This window comes from Polistes dominula, unplaced genomic scaffold (genome assembly GCF_049000335.1).
Source record: "Polistes dominula isolate Pdom_NZ unplaced genomic scaffold, Pdom_raw_medaka contig_20, whole genome shotgun sequence".
Lineage (NCBI taxonomy): Eukaryota > Metazoa > Arthropoda > Insecta > Hymenoptera > Vespidae > Polistes > Polistes dominula.
The window spans coordinates 6240142-6258634 of record NW_028301147.1 but is presented as its reverse complement, the minus strand read 5'-3'; the positions used below and the strand labels follow the sequence as shown (position 1 = coordinate 6258634).

Sequence of the window (18493 nt, the reverse complement as noted above, 5' to 3'; positions counted from 1 at the left end):
GTACGAGAGAGAGAGAGAGAGAGAGAGAGAGGGGAGAGAGAGAGAGAAGGAGACAGATGAAAGCTAGCGCAAGTCATTGGGCGAACTAGGTAGCTATTCTTGAAGGTTTCCGTGCTTGCTTTCATCCCTCGCTTCTACTTGTTAACTCGGAAGAAGCTCGGAGTAGAGGCGCCGTCCGTGTTTGTCGAGCGTTTGTCACCGGGATTTCTCGTGGCTTTAAAGCAAACGGTCTCTCGCACTTCTGCTTCTTCTTCTTCTTCCTTCTCTTTCTCTTTCCCCTATTCCAGCTCGATCCGTTCGTAACGACGATGAAGGTCGGACCGAAAGACGAGAATCTGTCAATCGAGATGCGCGAGAAAGACGACACGGATCATCTCCTTCAGGGCAGAGAAACTTTCTGCTGGACCAAACAGCAGCTAAAGGCTTTGGCCTGTTCTCTCTTCTTATCCATCTTATCGTTAAGCATGTTTGTCAAACAAAAATCGTTCTTGTTGTTACCTCCTGTTATACAGACTAACGAGACCTTACTCCTTGCTCTCTTCCTCACCCCCTGATTTATTCGATCTCCCGAAAATCTAGGTCGTCCGATTATCCTGCGGACGAAACTTTGCAAGAGGATCGCGGTATAAACTCGTTTGTTTCTCTTGGAAAACGTGCAGACATCAACGTGTGTTTGTCGTATACTTGAGGAAGTTAAATTAAGGGAAGATCACACTCCATTTGTCTTGGACCCATATCCTCATTTTCTTTTTCGACGAAAATAGTTCGAATCCTAATAACATAGGTTTTACAACGATTTGAGTTTAATAATAATGATAATAATCGTTGAATATACAGATAAATTTGATCTTCAGTTACCTCTATTCGGGACTTAAAAATTATTTTTATAGCGATTTTCGTATATTTTCGTATATCTATTTCGACTAAATGGTGTCTTTTTGGATCTAATGTAAAGTGAGTTGGAGGAAAATGATATAATTGAATTAATTTAACAACCGTGGTACGAAAAGTAAAAAAATTACTTGTAGAGAAATAATTAAATTTAAAGAATAATATAAAATTTAAAACGTGTCTTTTGACATCGTTTGGTAGAAATAGTGTTAAACTAATGATCTATAATCGAAATTACTGAAATTCTTCTAACCGAACTTCTCCTCGAATATACCCAGTAGTTATATTATGGACACATTCCAATCCCTCATGGAAATAATAATAATAATAATAATAATAATAATAATAATAATAATAATAATAATAATAAATGGTATTATATAAATAATAGAAAGAAATAAAAATATTAATAGTCATAATAATGTCTGCAGCATTTCATTCGTGTCGCTTTGGCAATTAATTATTTGGTTGGCTAAGTTTTGTCAGCGGCTACCAGAAGAAAAAATATCACTGGTGAAAGGAAGAACGTCGCTTGATTTATTATCTTACACCGTGCGATATACGCATTTATCGTCGACTGAATCAGACGGTCTCTGAGAATCATTATGATACGAGCTGCACTAGTTTTATGTTGTTCGAGCTAAACAGATGTTACCAATGATACCTTCTGAATTATTTCAAATAAAAGACTCGATTTCAATGATAACTTTCTAATTAAGTAGTATTTATATATATACATATGTATGTAGGTATATAATATTTCAGTGATTCTGGGCTTTCTAAATTTTTTTTAGCTTCTCTCTCTTTTTATTTTTTTACAAAAATGTTAAATAACTCGCATTATCCGCGATTCTCCATGCCAGAGCATTTCGTTTCGTTCAAAGACAGCTAATTGAATTTCCATAGAGATACCTACGGCTTCTCCAACAAACGGATCCTAATTTATCATTCTGCGGAGCAACCATTAGAGATTATTACGGACCTTTACACAAGACTCGTTTTTGCTCGTGTACCAGCGAACTCTCCCATTCGAGATCCCCCTAATCTAAATTAACTAAATTATTATCGTTCAAGAGAGTCGGACAGGGATGTCGAGCGAGATAGATGGTTAGATAGGTGGATAGATAGAGTACGAGAAAGAGAGAGAGAAAGAGATATGGAGAAGTATGAGCACCTATGCGTATATACCATGTTACGAGGGGAGCATTATAATCGAGTGACAAAATAAAGAAGACCAGGATTAATTAATATCCATGTGCGAGTATATCATGTTCCTTGTATACTCATTTAAATTTCGTTCCTTTTGAATATTCGAGTTCGATACGATGGTAACATCGAGATAGGAAAGATTAATTTTCTTATTCGAATTCGATAATAGACAAGTTTTTGTCGACTAATTTATATATTTGAGTTATATTAGAAATTTTTTTTCTAATTAATCTTCAAAAAAATCACACGATTATATGATAATAAAAATTCTCTGAAGAGAAAGTACGTAAAAAACAATAACAGTAATGTAATTTGATATTTTATAACTTTAAATACGATTGTCCTTTGTCTAGATTATTATTCGTATTTTAAATTAGTTTGAGCGAAACGTTTGTAGTATATACATAATGCATACTCACCCCTTTTGCTCTTTCGATTTATTTGATTTTACCGTTTGTCATCGTTCCAGCGTAGATGAAAGAACGGACGAGTTAGTGAATATCGCCAACAACAAGCCCATGTCCTATCATCTCGTCGATCTCGATATGAATCTAGCGGCGAAACGATGTATGAATTATGTAGGGAATAATTAATTAAAGTGGATGTCGATTGGCATGACGATATTAAAGGTCGCAAAAAGAAGAAAGAGATAGGAGAGGGAGAAATTTTTTTTGCGAATCGAAAGAAAAAGAACGAAGAAGCTAGGACAATTTTCAATTACTAACGAACAGCCGAAATGGGTAAAGGTCTAAAAGTAAAAAGATATATGTGTTAGGTTGTTGCTTCAGCGAACTTCTTATTACTCTCTTCTATTTCTTTCTTCTTTTTTCTGTTTTTCGCGGATCGATACGATCTGTTTTAATTCAATTGAACCAAGAAACGAGGGAAACGACCGCTCGTAATTCGTTGGGTCGTCTCGTGACAAACGTCCAGCACCTTCGGCAATGCTCTCGCGCACTTATTTAGGACGGATTAAGAAATCTCAGCTTCTTTCGTTGTCCTCCTTTTCTTTCGAGCGTCTCTCTATCTCTCTCCCGATTCGATTACGTTTCGTTCTTAAGATGAGAAGAAAGAGAGAGAGAGAAAGAGAAAAAGTAAAAGAAAAAGAAAATGGAGATGGTCTGTTAACAACCCACCACTTTTCCGACGACATCGTAAAGTTTCCCTCTTTTCGCAAACGTCGTACTTCTTCGCATAGAACTAGGATTACAGTACCAGTAAAACGCTACCAACACTTTATAAGCGTATCGAATGATGTAGACATTTAAATGTATTTCAAATCGAGATTTTATTTTATTTCTTATATTTAGTCTATGATAAAGTATCAAAAATATGATATTATGCAATATTATATTATTTATAGATAACAGTGTTGATTATTGATAGCAATCATCTCAGTTAGATGATTCTTCTCCGAAAATTTGAACATAAAGTTAGAAAAAAATCGAATCTCCATAGTATTACCAATAATTTTTCATTTTATTATGTATTTCTAAAGAGAATATAAATACACTTTTACAGAAGAAATATTTGAGGAAATATAATCGATAACCTTACACTAAATACACATACCAGAGCATACTTTCGTGTAAATTGGTTGGTAGACTATACAGTTAAACCAAACGCTTATTTTATGTACCGTACTATGAGCTCTTTGTAACTTGGCAAGCGTGTACGAAGCATTTTAAGCTTTTTCCCTTCGGGCGATGGTAACTCGGAACGTTCCATGTTCTTCCTCTTTCAAAAGAAAGAGATAGAGATAGATAGAGAAAGAGAGAGAGTGCAGTTGGGATTCACTTTCTCCCTCATCCTTTCCATCGACTTTGCTTCGAGAGCAGAAAATCGGAAGAGAAAGATAGATTGAGAGAGAGAGAGAGAGAGAGAGAGAGAGAGAGAGAGAGAGAGAAAGAGAAAGAGAAACGAAGCAAGTAAATTTTCGTTATTCATGGAATAGCGATTGTGCTATCTTTCTCACACTCGCTCGTCTCTTCTTATTTCACTCGCGATAGTTCCTTGGTTATCCTTATTTTAATTTATATACTCAAACGATTTAAAAGAAAAAAAAACAGAAATAGAATATTTAATTAATTTCATTAATAAGAAGAAAAGTCGCATCTGTGATATCATCTTTATACAATAATAATTCTTAAGATAAAAACAAAGCTCCTCTTTATTAGCATATTTCATGTCAAATTAATTCGCCTAGGTCGAATAATGAAACCGACAGACAATAAGAAAGAAAACGAAGATAAATTTGACGGAGACGTTGGAAGGATTCTACTCTCCCAAGAAAGGGCTAAGGTCGTCGTCGTCGTCGTCGTCGTCGTCGTCGTCGTCGTCGTCGTCGTCGTTGTCGCATAGTCTACTAGGTATATAAATCTCGAGGAGTCAGCGACAGACGTTCGAAGGTCGATAACGTTCGTGGTCGTCATTCATAGGCCGTCGTACGAAACTTACTCCAATTTTGAAGCTTTTTTTTCATTTTTATTCCTTTCATTGTCGATAAGAAGATCGATTCATTACGAATGAAAAACATCGAATAATGTACGTTTATAAAGAAAATAGGAAAAATTGACGACGGTGAAAGTGTGATGGGTGGACAGACGGACGAAAGGACGAAAGGACGGAAGGACGCTCGTGAATTGGCTTTTAACAAGAATCAAGGGTAAAGTTTCCAGGGGCACTTTCAAGGGTCGTCGAAAGGTTCGCTCACGCATTATGTGTTGGCCGTTGAACGAGACGAGACGAGCCGTTACGGTGGCAACGACTACCATCACGTTGATCCATCTCTTCCCTCACCTACTCCTTTCTCAACCACCTCCAATTCCTTCTCTTTTTCACTATCTATTCTACCTTTCTACCTTTTTCCGCTTATCCGCAGCTCGCCATCTTCATTAGAAGAACCTCTCGGACCGCGTTAACTTATTAGCCGTGCGACGTGCAAGCATTAACTCAACAGAAGAGGATCGTCCTAGTGGAATTCGCAGTACGGCGAAAAGCTCGATTCTCCTCTGACCATGGACTTGTACGCGTCGCTCGTGCCACGTCAAAAGAAAGAAAAAGAGGATATATGTACTTATATATAGAGAGAGAAAGCTACGGAGTTAGAAGTAGTTTGAAGAAGGAGTGTAGATACTCGGCAAGTGCTTCGTGAATTCGTAGATACTTCAGAATTGTGCATGTATTTATTTTTGTACACATATATGTATTCTTGTGTGAGTATAAATATATATATATATGGTAATGTGTAAGTTTTTTCTCTTTAATTTTTAGCAAAGAAGAATTCGTGGCAATTTCTCTTTAATTTAAAAGCCAAATGTGTAGGCGAAGAACAGCGTGAATTTGTTCAGATTGTCTATCCCTTTTTACTTTATACATGATCTAATTTTATTAAATTAACGGTAGATTTATTTGCTAGGAATATAATCAATTTTAACTACTCTTTTTCTTTTTTTTCTGTTGAATTGCAAACACAATGTTTCTCAAACGATTGTCTGTGCTATATACGATGGATCGTTGAGAAGAAACGCGACAGGAAAAGAAGGGAAGAGAAGAATCTCTATTTTCGCGAGAAATAACTTAAGAAAAAGTTCCATTACGAGTAGACCAAGGTTTGTAAACAGCACATTTGAGAGTACGCTGAGAAAAATTCGAAAGAAAGAAAGAGAAGGAGTGATTCGAGAAAGAAAGAAAGAAAAAAGTAGGGTGCGAGTAGTTATTTGGTGGATGGACAAATGGACGACGAGAAGAAAGGTGGCAAAAGAAGGGGAAAATGGAGAAAGAAAGACAGAGATACTAGTGAAAGAACGGTTTTAAAATGAAAGAAGAAAGAAAGGATAGAGTGGGATACTACGGAGACTCCCTTTGGTAACTCAACTTTTGAAAACAGTGAAAGTCATTTAAAGTTTGCCTCGCATTTGTATCACCTCTCTCATTTTCCGTACCCTACGAACTTGTCGTCTCTTTGCTCTTTCCCTTATTTACTTTCCTACTCATTCCATCTTTCTTCACTTTTTTCTTTTTTTTTCTCGCACGCTTTGAGATCAAGCGTACACGCGTAGTCGACTAGAAGAAGCAAGCGTACGATCGCTAAATCCTCTACCGTTCGACGCCCTCGAGAGATACGTAGAAATTTCAGATTCGACTACCCTAACCTCTTCTCTCTTTTCTCTCTCTTTCTCTCCCTCTCTACTTCTGCTTCTCCGACGAGTCAACGAGATTCACTCGAGATCGACTTGTCTACTCTTTCGGTGGTGCGAGGTTTACCAAATGTGCGTACGAGTAGAGAAGGAATACGTGTAAGGATTTCAACGTTTGCATTTTTAGGCGCTTACTTATTCTCTTTCTCTTTTCTCTTGATACTTTAAAGCTGAATTCAAAAGTTCGAATAGTATGTAAAAGAACAAGAAAACGTTTTCTTTTCTATTTACTTTCTTTTTTATTTTTGTTATAAATATTTAGAGATTATATATTGAATAAGAATAGTAATACGATTTATAAATATTTATTGTGGATTATTAACAATATAAAATGGTATGATTATGTTTGATTAACGATTCGTCGCGTTATAAAGCGTAAAAATTCAATACAATAATCGTTCTTTTCCTGAACTACCTTTATCACCCGACGGCCTGCAGAATGCTCTTACTTACTGGGGAACAAAAGTTGGCGCGAGATTTTGGCCAGAGCAATTCCATTATATTTTCTACGCTCTTCCAACGAAAAAGACACGCTACTTGCGACACACTTTTCCCTTTACTTTACCGGATAGATATTCGTCAGTGTAGTCCTCGTACTTACTTTAAAAATTCTTGACTTTGTTTTAAGAAATGATGTTTAGAAAAGTTACGCTTGAAAGATATTTTCTCTACTTTTGATCATTTTTTTAAAACAATTTAGGAAATGAGATTTTTCATCTTCTTATTCGTTTATTTCTTTGTAAACAAAAAATATTAAATTTAAAATAATACATGTAATGATAGTGAATCTAATTGAATCATGAAAAATGTAACATTCTTAGAACAATACAAAATTTTTGATGAATCAGTATTAAGTATTTTCCAGAGAGTAGACTTGCTTAAAAGGCGACTATAATTAATATTACGAGCCATGACTAAAAATGGTACCTGAGATCGAGATCGAAGAGGTAGGAAAATTCTCTTTTGGTTTGTAAGAGTCGACGTAAGTCATGTCCAAGCAGGGTTATCGACTTGGTTCGACCGTCTCACGCATCTCCCCTACGCGATTCTGCGTTTCAACGCAACACTGCCGGTGCCTGTGGTACCTACAAGCGTACAAGGCCATTACCATACAGGGACCAGTTCAAACAGACGTAGACTGATGTATGCACAGTTCGTCAGCGTATTCGAATTTCGTATTCAAATGGCACATCTCCCGAAGTCTAGATGGCTGCCGGGATGGTTGAAGGGAAACGATGTTCGAGTGAGATAGACGATGCTCTATATACGGGGTGCGGCTTATCGAGGGTTAGATACTCGAATATCTCGTTAACAGATATAATTATGAGAGAACTCGTTGAAATACTGTTGAAAAAAAAGGTTAACTCTCTTAAATGTTCTCGACCTTTACGATAAAAGATCATTAATTATTAGATTTATAAGAAAGTTCATTTTTAGGACACTCGGTATATCTAGATTAAGCAAAGAGTATGTTAGATAATTATCGAGGCTTACTCAATAGTCATCTCGATCGCAATGATGAAACGTCTTAACCTGGTATTTCGGTCTTAATAGGAGAAGGATGCAATAGCAAACAGAATGGTACCTACATCGAATGGGCATCCTCTTCAACCCCTTCATCTTGCTCCTACTCTTAGGGTCTGACTTTATTGGAATATGTAGGGTAGACGATAAAAGGGGAGAGAGAGAGAGGGAAGGAAGAGACAGAAACAGTGTAAGTGGTAAGAGTTGCACTGTTACAAATCCTCTTATTCGACATACTTGTACACGAGTCGGGTAACATGCTTTTGTATTCTTTGCAGAATGCAATTGACAGAATGAGCTACTCTCTCTTGTAACAATCGTAGCAAAACTCTTAAGGTCTCTGTACTCGTATCAATGAATACCCATGAATAGTATACTCGGTACTTTACCAAAATTCTACTACCCTTTATTTCATTCTTTCTTCCTTTCTCTTTCTTTCTTTTTCCATCATATTTTTTTCGTTTGCTCTGTGATTTCCTTTGTTGCTGTAAATTATTTTTTTCTTTTTTTCTATCTTTCATTTCATAAGTTTGTTTAATTCTTTTTATTTTTTTCGTTTACAAATTTACCATGGATTTTTGACATGCATCCGTGAGTTTAAACAATTCAACTTTCTTTTTTTCCAATCTTTAATTTGACTTTATTCCATTGACGATAGGGCTCTACGATGAGAAAAGTTTTCTATGATTTATTTTCTAGGTCTATTTAAGACGATGTTGTGTATATTTACATATGTATATATACGTGTTTGCATTTATGGTGTTTCTATACAATACTATTGAAGTTGTCTCTTTAGCACAGGTATTAGAGAGTCACTACATCGTAAGTTGTTGAGGGAGAGCTCCCGACAGTCCTACTAATTGGAGTCACGAATCTGACTCAAGTGAGTGGATTGATTAATGTTTCTCGAAAGGAGACTTCGCTGACTTCTAGACCTATGCGATTACACGAAAGTTAGATAACTTTCCAGCTTTTCTTTCATATTATTTTTTACTAATGACCTAGTAAGTACGATATTTTCTTTGTAAACATATTGTCAAATTTACTTATATTTTTCTTATGTTTATTATTGTTATTGAAATTTGTTTCTATCGAGCTATTGGCTAAACGTTATCACGATGTTTTCTGTCATTCCGTTATTCAAATTTCTCTAGCCATTTGAGAGACGTATGTGCGAAAGACTATGCCAAAAGAAAGTTGAGTAATATTGTTTGAGAATGGCAATAAAAAATCTTAATTAAATTGAGACGGAAATTTTCTTTTAGTTGAACGAACACTGAAAAATGCTCGGGGCATTTTACAAAGCGTTCTAACGGTTGGCTATTGTAAAACTAATTGTTCATACTCTTTGTAAATTCTTTTTCATCTTTTTTTTTAATAAAGTTACGAATAAAACGATCTTATCAACAATCAACGTGAATGCTTCAAAAGGAGACATTCATGGAACGCGTCTATGTAAATAAAACATTTGTCAGTTTGACGATTTTAAGAATAAATGTTTTCCCCTTTTGAAAATAAAATTATAATCTTTTGATATATCATTCGTGAATTTATTTATATTCGATTAAAATTTCAAATTAAATATAAATCTTCGAAGACAAATTTATTTATATTTCTTATCTCTCTTTTTTTCTTTTTATCTATCTTTATATATATATATATAATACCTTTTTTTTGCTCATTCACCTAAGCTATAAAAAAATCAAGATTCGGTGTGTATAGTCGCCGCACGAATAGACGAAGCTTTCGTTCTAACGACAAACTTGCTCGAAAACTTGGCACCGTAGGACGATCTAGTGACCCTTACGTGGTCTCTAGCTTCGCTCGTGAGGGACGGTAGCTTACGTTAAACTTTATCTTGTCACAAGCGGGAGTCTTAAAGTTCACTTTATTAAAGACCCCTGCGACTACTTGAAGACCGAGTACTTCTCCGCTTGTGGTTCCAGTAAGGCTTTCCTAACGTATACGTTTCCTCGCACGAAATTAAAAGCTCGCCAAGTTTCGTTATCCATCCGTTCAAGAGCTTTATTAATGGAAGTAAAGTCTGCCCGTAAACAGGGAAAGCTAACCACGAGAGCGTGACTATAGAAAGAGTAAGCTAGTTTCCTGGCTACGTGCCTTTGTTTTATCAGTTTACCAAGAAAACGTATCGATCGAGTTCTTTTGGATTTACGTTTCCTTCTATCTCTTTCTTTCTTTCTGTTCTTTTTTTATTCCTTTATTCTATTCTATTGTGTGAAGGATCGATACATTTCTATAACATCGATTTCATGCTATACTTAAGATGCTACGACTAGGATACAAGACAAAATTCTTTTAGATGATTTTATCATACAAACTTTCAACAAATTTTTCCATTACAAGTCGTTACGAAATAACAGCGTAACAACTTAGCAAAACGAACCTTATATCGTAAGCAGTTTCCCGCGAACGGCAAGATTTTTTTCTTAAATTTTTCATCTTAGAAGAAAAAACCGTGAGGTGCACTTGCAGAAAAGTGAGATATTTTTAAGATATTTATTTTTATGAAAATGGTGGACAATAGAAATGAAATTTTTAGTCTTTCACATAAAATTTCATACAGAATTTTTCAACAAAAAAAGCAAATAATTTGATCATTGTATACTTTTAAATTTATCAGCAAAAATGTAAATAATTACCATTATATTTATAATAAATTTTAATATTAAGAATAACATTTAGTTAACAGTATAACATTTTACGTGGAAAACTGATCCGAGTGTCCATTGAATTAGAAAGTCTAATATTGCGAGAGAGTCTGGTGAAGAGATTAGTTTGGAAAGTCCTAGGTTAGAAATTAGTTCCCTTCACCTTTTGAGCAGTGAATTTTCGTAGTGGTGCTAAACTAATTTCCAAAGTGCTGTAGAACTATGAACGATGTCCCTGTGTGCAAAGAGTAAATAACTAAATAGTAATATATTCAAATACTTACCGAGAAGTATAAATTAACGGCAATATTATTTCGGAGCAAAATTTAAAACATTAAAACAATACACGTGCTTACGTTAATATTACCAAAATAATTGAAGTGCAATAATTCAAGAATACATTTAAAAAATTGTCAGAACCACATTATATGATTTATCGTATAATGCTTTGGCTAACGAGATGCGTAAACGAAAAGAAAGGGAACAGTAAAAGATATAAGAGTAACAAGAAGAGAAAAATGGAAAAGAGAGAAGAGAAACGTGATCGGTGTATCAGCGTTATAGTCGACCAATGGTTATCCATATTTCGAGTCATTGGACCGTGCAGAGGGGTTGCCAGAGTTCATTACGGTAATCTGCCCTTCCTGAGTAACGCATCGATGAAAATGTATAATCGTATCTGACGTTCCCGTGTGCTCCCGATATCTAAAACGATATCCAGCTACGGCGCTTATCCACCATCACCCAAGCGTAGTTTGCGTAGTTATACAGCTACACTCCATCCACCGATCCAAGATAATTATCGTTGCTGGGACGACCTCGAAAGCGGCTGCTGTCGCTAGGAACCCCTATCCTACGTTTCGCGATTATCGCGACTTTAAGAATTATTCTTCTCGTCTTATTCGACTCGTCTACCCAACCGAGATAAATCGAGATTTTCTCTAATCGATCAATCTAATTTTGCATTTTACATTTTGAATACTTGCGCGGGTGGGTTGATAAGTTTTGAGCCTACGTTTTTTTTTTTACAAAAATGTTAAGACCATTGTATGTTAAAAAATGAAAGTAAATTTCAGTAACAAAAGAATCATTTTTATATCAGGCTCGAGACTTTTTCAAGCTACTTCTGTATATCTACCGACAATTATTAGAGTAGACTTTTCAAACAAATTATTCACCAATTTGATTTAGCATCTGGAACATCCAAAATATGAAGTAGAAACAGTATTAAATGATTTTCTATTCGCGAATATAGGGACGAGTATTTCTCGAAGTTAAAGGGAAGAAAAGATAGATGCAAATTTCTCACAGAGGACCACGGAATATTCAGAAATATCGAAACGATTCGAATAAGTTTCGTGAATACTATTTATCTTAACCAACCATAGAAGATAGAGAGAGAGCTGACCTGCTAATGCACTTTGATGAAATATCGATGGATGGTATAAAGAGAATGTAACTTACACGTTTTCCTACAGGAGTGGAATAGTACGGTGGGCCGGTAATATGGGGCTAAATATACGCACACACATGCATGATCATACGTAGCATGCTGAATCGTGGGATCCAACGAATGCGCTCAACATCGTACGTGTCTCGAGAAAAAGGTGAAAGAAAGTAGAATACATTCGAGTTCTTGTCGCCGTTTTTACTCGAGTAAAAACAAATATGCGAGAGGTATAAATAAATTGTATAAGCTGCTTTTTCTCAAAATGAATATCTTTGTTTGTCATTGCTACGGAAAATAAAATTAAATTAGAAGAAAAAAGTTACTTTAATAACAAACAATTTTATTTTTAATTAATAAAACTATATTAATATTATTAACAAAAAAAAAACTATTTTAATCTAAATTAAAAAAAGTATATTATCATTTTTATTTGTTTTTCTATAAAGTAATATCACTTATCATTTAACATTTAACTTTTATGGATGAGATAAAAATGAGATATAATGAGATAAAAAATTATTTCTATTAAAGTATTTCTCTCTTTTTTTTTAATATATTATTGTGTATTATTTTCATAGTATATATATTTTACGCATTTTCCCTAACAATAGAAATGAAAATTTAATATAAGTGTAGCTATGCGACTTCGTGAGATTTACCGGGTGCTCGAACGCTCAGGTCACCGGCCATAGTCTCTCTGTCTCTTTCTCTCTTTTTCTCTGTCTTTCTTTCTCAGGTCAAGGAAATAAAGGCGAGTGCGTTTCGTAATTGCGCGCAGAGTAGGTGTATATGCATTCGTTCTATCTTTTTATTAAGTCCAGAAAGGGAGTCCATTTTTTTTTCTTATTTCTTTTTCTGTTTTACGTTGCCGGTTGTATACTAACATATTGGACAAACGCGTGGCACGTCTAGCTCGAGGCGGTCTCTTTTACGCAAAACTTCAATGGGTATCCATAAAAACACGTATGCATACACGGAAGTCAAATGAAGTTGACGGAAGAAGTGGAAAAATGATATCATAATGCAGTGTAAAAATAGTAAGGGAATGGCGGATTCTCACACCTTTACCATCAAGGTAATAGTACTGAGAGAGAGAGAGAGAGAGAGTGAGAGAGAGAGAGAGAGAGAGAGAGAGGAGAAGAGAGAAGTGGAAACTTCTTTATCGTTATTTTTATTTTACAATTCTATATTTTATGATTATTAAGATTGCAGATCTCTCTAGTAGGTACAACTGAGATGTAATAATTTATTAGATTTGAATTTTTCACAAGTATTCTACTGTTACTTCGATATTATTCCGTAAATTATCAATAAGATAATTTTCAATTTGCAAAGAAATATTTATTTTGAGATAGATTTACCTTAGATATAATATTAGGAAAAGATCAATCGTTCGTAGCTATGCACGTATTTCAATGTTAAAATTTGTGAAAGTTTTGTACAAGATAATAGCGAAATCAAAAAGGATATTAAATTTTCAAGACGTATGTTACGCGTTTAACCTACACGCGGTTTTTTTAACAAATCCAATATTCCGAAGGATCATGAAATATGTCGGATAAAAAAGAAGTCGAAATATTTTTTGAACAGGATGCACGATGCGTTAGCTCGCGGCAGGGAAAAAGCAACTATTAAACGAGCGGAAAGAATAGAATCGGATATCCCTCGAAATAGGATAGTAAAAACGTGAAAAATCCGAAAACAGGAGTAAAAGAGAAAAATTCGTGGATATCCAACGATTTTCGCACCCTTGCCTATATCCCATATCCCACACACCGATTTTCCTCAACCGCGGTGGTCAGCCAGGTAGGTAGAGGCAGCTTGACAAAATTGTCGAACGAATTACTTGAACGTGTAAACTGCTGTCAAGCGAACAATACCATTGATTATTTTACCGTGACAATCGTTATTAAGCCTAGCATATCGGACGAGTTTCATTACCCCCATAAATATTTATCGTTGATTTTTCGCTGACCGACTAATTATTTATACGCCACTAGGAATGATTAATTATCAGGAAATATTTAAAACAAGGATATGTGTCAAAGTGGGGTGCATATCTTCGATCATTTTCTTTTAGAAACCACTTGCAAAATCCGTGGATCGCTTAAATAAATATTTAAATTCACTTTTTTGTCGTCTGTTCATAACATTTTCATTAACTTCTTTCTTTCTTTCTCTCGTTCTCTTTCTTTTCCTCATTTTATTTCTCTTCTTCGATTGTTTTAAGCTCGGTTACGAAGTGATGTATTTTAATTTCTCTTTCGTAGGGGATTACAAGTCAAAGAATCGTCGAGAACAGTTGATGGCCAGCATCGTCCGTAGTAGAAAGAAGGAAAAGAAAGAGAGAGAGAGAAGAAGAAAGGGCTTGCGCAAGTATGCCCGGTTTTAACGATCAAAGGGAACGTGGGTGTATATTAGCCGCTGCCGGCAGAAGAAAAAATAGAGGGACAGGCAAATAACGGCTGGCACAAAAAAAGCAAAGACCGAAGAGGAGCGATCCTGCACGGAATGATCTCGAGGAACCCCCAAAGGGAGAGCTCGAACCACCCATGGTGTCCGTTATTGGAGGACATTAAGTCATTATTGATTACCTCTTCTTACCAGGCTTCTACTGCGTTCGAGCATGCTTCGCATACGCGAGGGCAGGTAAAGAAAAGAAAAAAAGAGGGCCAAAGAGAGAAAGAGAGAGAGAGAGAGAGAGAGAGAGAGAGAGAGGAAGAAAGAGAGTAAAAGAAAGAAAGAAAGAGAGTACCTCTTACAAAGGTTCATCGACTTGTTTGAAGGATATTGCAATAATTTGTTATTTTTCATTCGCAACGATCCCCATTTGCCGTAGGTCTCTTTTTCTCTATTTTTTTTATCTTTCTCTTGGTTGGCTTTAAAAAATTGCTCAAGTTAAGAATGCTTTACGAGCTACACCCACCTACAGTTGTTCCGGCAGATCGATTTTTCTCATTGTCAGAGAAAAAGAATTTTAATACGATTAATAATAGCATCTTCTGCATTTGCTCGATCTTTTATGTTACTTTAATATCAATTATGTTCTGTCTATTACTTGAAACTCTATTCTTATTAAAATATAAGTATTTAAATTTTATGGTTTTCTTGTGTAACGCGTAAATTTATATTTTTAATGCTATTTCGTTAATAAAATTTTGACGAAAGTTATTTGTGGTATGGTTATAAATACTATTAATTTTGTAAAATTACCTGTTTGGTTCTCTTTATTGTAGAAAGCTTAGCATGGGGTGCAACTCGTTAGCAATGGTCGATCTTTATCATTTCCGCGTTAAGGCTCATTACCAAAAGTGAGCGTTCGTTGTTGCCGTTGTCATTGTCGTCGTTGTTATTGGTGTGCACGCAACGATGAAAGAGAAATAAAGCCTTGCTATGCACTTGCGTTATGCTACAACGAACAGACGAGATTTGGTGTAACAGTACGCATTTAACAAAACAAGGGAGAGAATACCAACGTGCATTTCTAGGCACATGTACATGTATGCAGATTCGCAGGCATGCACACGCGCACGCGCTGAAACTATACTACTTGGCCCGTGCAAGTGACATGTTCCGGCTAAAACCCTCATAAACCCAGCATTATCGAGTCAGTGTCATGGCACACTAGGCCCGGCCGTATTAATTAAAGCCTATCAATTTGAGCCGTATTGCCAGTATCCGGCACAGGAGAACGTACTAGGAATATCGTCATGTGTATATGTATATGTATGCGTATATGTAAGTATATATATATAGTTCTATATGTGTTACAAAGATCATGACTCAATCCTACTAGATGATTATTCAGTATTAATATAAGTACAAGCGTGAACATGTCATCTTGAATCCAATGCTACATTCTAAATTATTTGTTAGTTCAATCGACTTTATTAAAGACCCTTCAAAGCGAATAGATTCGAATTAATGGTCTATGCACGCATTTCAGTTTAATTACATTCACTTTAGAAAAGAATCGACAAGAAAAAAATTAATTATATACGCATGTTAAAATTTAAAATATTATGAAATCAAAGGTCTTTAAAATTGAGAATTTTTGAATAGATATTATTTTTTAGTCAACTTATTTTACATTTAGAATTACCTCTTTTGGAGGTATTCTAGATTGGAGGATTTTAGATTGTTACATATCTGTTTTTGTCTGTGAACTTTTATTGTCAATTGTTCAAATGTGAAAGGAAGTACTTATGGTAATGAGAACAGGAGTTTAAGAAGTTCGTAGAAAAGTTCGTAAGGAAAAGTCAATGATCGAACATGATAATTGTACATTCGTGTGACTTGTTTAAAAGGCCAGTAGTTCATTGAAATAGATTATTAAATTTTGAAACTCATGCTTAAATAGCAGCCAACGTAAGTTCATTGGAAAATCATAATTTGAATGTCTACTGTGTATCATTGTCGGATGAAAAACTCTAATTTCGAACTGATTATGATAATAATTTCGATAACATCGAGTAAAAACGTTCTTTATTATATTTTACTTTGTTATTTTATCAAATTGTATACTCCTGCCTGTATACGTTATATATTTATTTTAAGTTACTGAATATTTTCAATATTTGTATAAAAATTGTAAACGAGTTAATAATAATTTTATATTTTTTTAAAGGATATTTGAAAAATTTATTTAAATTTTTTTCTAATCGAATCTTTCGAATTTCGAATCTTTATCAAAGAATAAATTTTATTAAAATATTGTTTTAATCGTTAATTGCAACTTGATTACAAATTTTTAATATCATCGATTTTTATAACTATAATTTTTCTTCAAATCAATCCACTGAATTCTAGTATACAATATAATAATTAATAATGATTCATTAAATAAGATGCATTTATATTTCTGCATATATTAATTTATAATTGTTCCTGAAATCTATAAACGTAATTTATATGACGTGCAAAGAAAAAAGGGCATTGTACAGGTAAATACATAAATCTAGTAATTTGTTACCTTCGCTATGAATATGATAAAATCCAAGCTCGTTAAGACCTGCTGGGAACGTAGAATTCGTTAATTGTCAGCGGTAACTGTGTAATGTGAAACAAAGTAACTACAACCGAGTCGCAGTTATTGTATCTTTCATTATTCTGCTTTCTACTCGGGATTAATTCTCGAAAACATACGTAAAATTAACTTCGTAATCCTCTAACAGTTGTATAATATTTATTTACAATGGAATCACCTATAAATTACATCAAATATATAATTTCTATTTATTCCGTAATAAGCAAAGTACAAAAGGGATATTTCTTTAATTAATTATTCTATTCGTAAATTTACCAGCTTACTAATGATATATTTTTACATCTTTAACCGCTTGACCCTACGATTTAACCCCTTCAGCAGCAAGCATTTTGAAAAAAACGGCTAAAAAATATCTTTTTTTTTCATAAAAGCATAGTTTAGAACATTGTTTTGACAAAAAAATTAAAAAACTACAGAAATAATCAATATTTTTATGTTAATCTTGGATTTTGTTCCATGGAAAAAGGTTATATTTTATTAATAAATAAATAATTGTTATAGCTTGTAAATGATAAATATCAATAAAAAGATTATTATTTTTTTTTGCTTTCACATTCTTATTTTCAATTTTCTATTTTATTTGAGTGTAAAAAATCATAGAAATATAAAATAATACGCCGCTCGAGTTAACTTGAGCGTGCTGCTTAAAGGGTTAATAATCCCAAATGTATCACAATAGTTCAAATGACCAATATTTTACTTTATATTTAAATTTTTCATTTAATGTTATTATTTTTCTTCACTTAACTTAAAGTCAATTATTGAGTAGTGGCCCTTATAACCATATATATTCGTAAACAGGGAAACAAATTATATCATCCTACAAAATTTGAACAAAATCCGTTAGGGCTAGACCTTGCATTTCCCTTGTAAGCACAAATTCGATTTATTATCAGCATTTCATCATAAAAATATGCAACTTTCTTCAAAAACTTATTATTTTACCGATTGCGGTACAAATATATATATATAAGGTAAGTCGGGGGAATATGCCACAGCTAAGGAAAAAATCAATCTAAAAATTACATAAATAAATTTAATAAAACTTAAATACGTGGATTTAATAAACATTGCCTCTATTTATTATATGCACAATAAAATTTGTCTAAATAGTTATTTATATTTTAATTAATAAGAATAAATTAGTGTGTGTTGAAAGTGGCATATTCCTCACATGTAGGGGTAATATGCCACTTACTCAAAAAAGAACTTAATTTCATATAAATATCACAAATAACTCGTAATTTAATACTCATACAGTATAACAAATATAATTTCGATTAACTACATTAATAATTATAATAAATAACTTCAAAAAAACGAGATAACAATAATAAATTTGACAAATTTTATGATTTACATACAGGACAAGTATCACTTTCACAACAAGTTTCGTGCATCCATTATTCACATTTACCACATTGCACCCAATCGCATTTCGGTCCTTTCTTACTATAAAAACTTATGTGGCACAGAGGACAAAAGTCTCCACTTGTATATTACC

General features: G+C 34.1%; 1 long non-coding RNA gene across 1 annotated transcript in view; it reads left to right on the top strand.

Annotated features, from left to right (window-relative positions):
• LOC149030948 (uncharacterized) overlaps window positions 1-16458 on the top strand; it is a 48257-nt gene extending 31799 nt beyond the window's left edge. The window contains exons 2-3 of the long non-coding RNA XR_016178187.1: window positions 14213-14591; window positions 15179-16458. This is a non-coding gene — a long non-coding RNA (uncharacterized LOC149030948). The remainder of the gene's footprint in view (window positions 1-14212; window positions 14592-15178) is intronic.
• Window positions 16459-18493: the final 2035 nt, after the last annotated feature.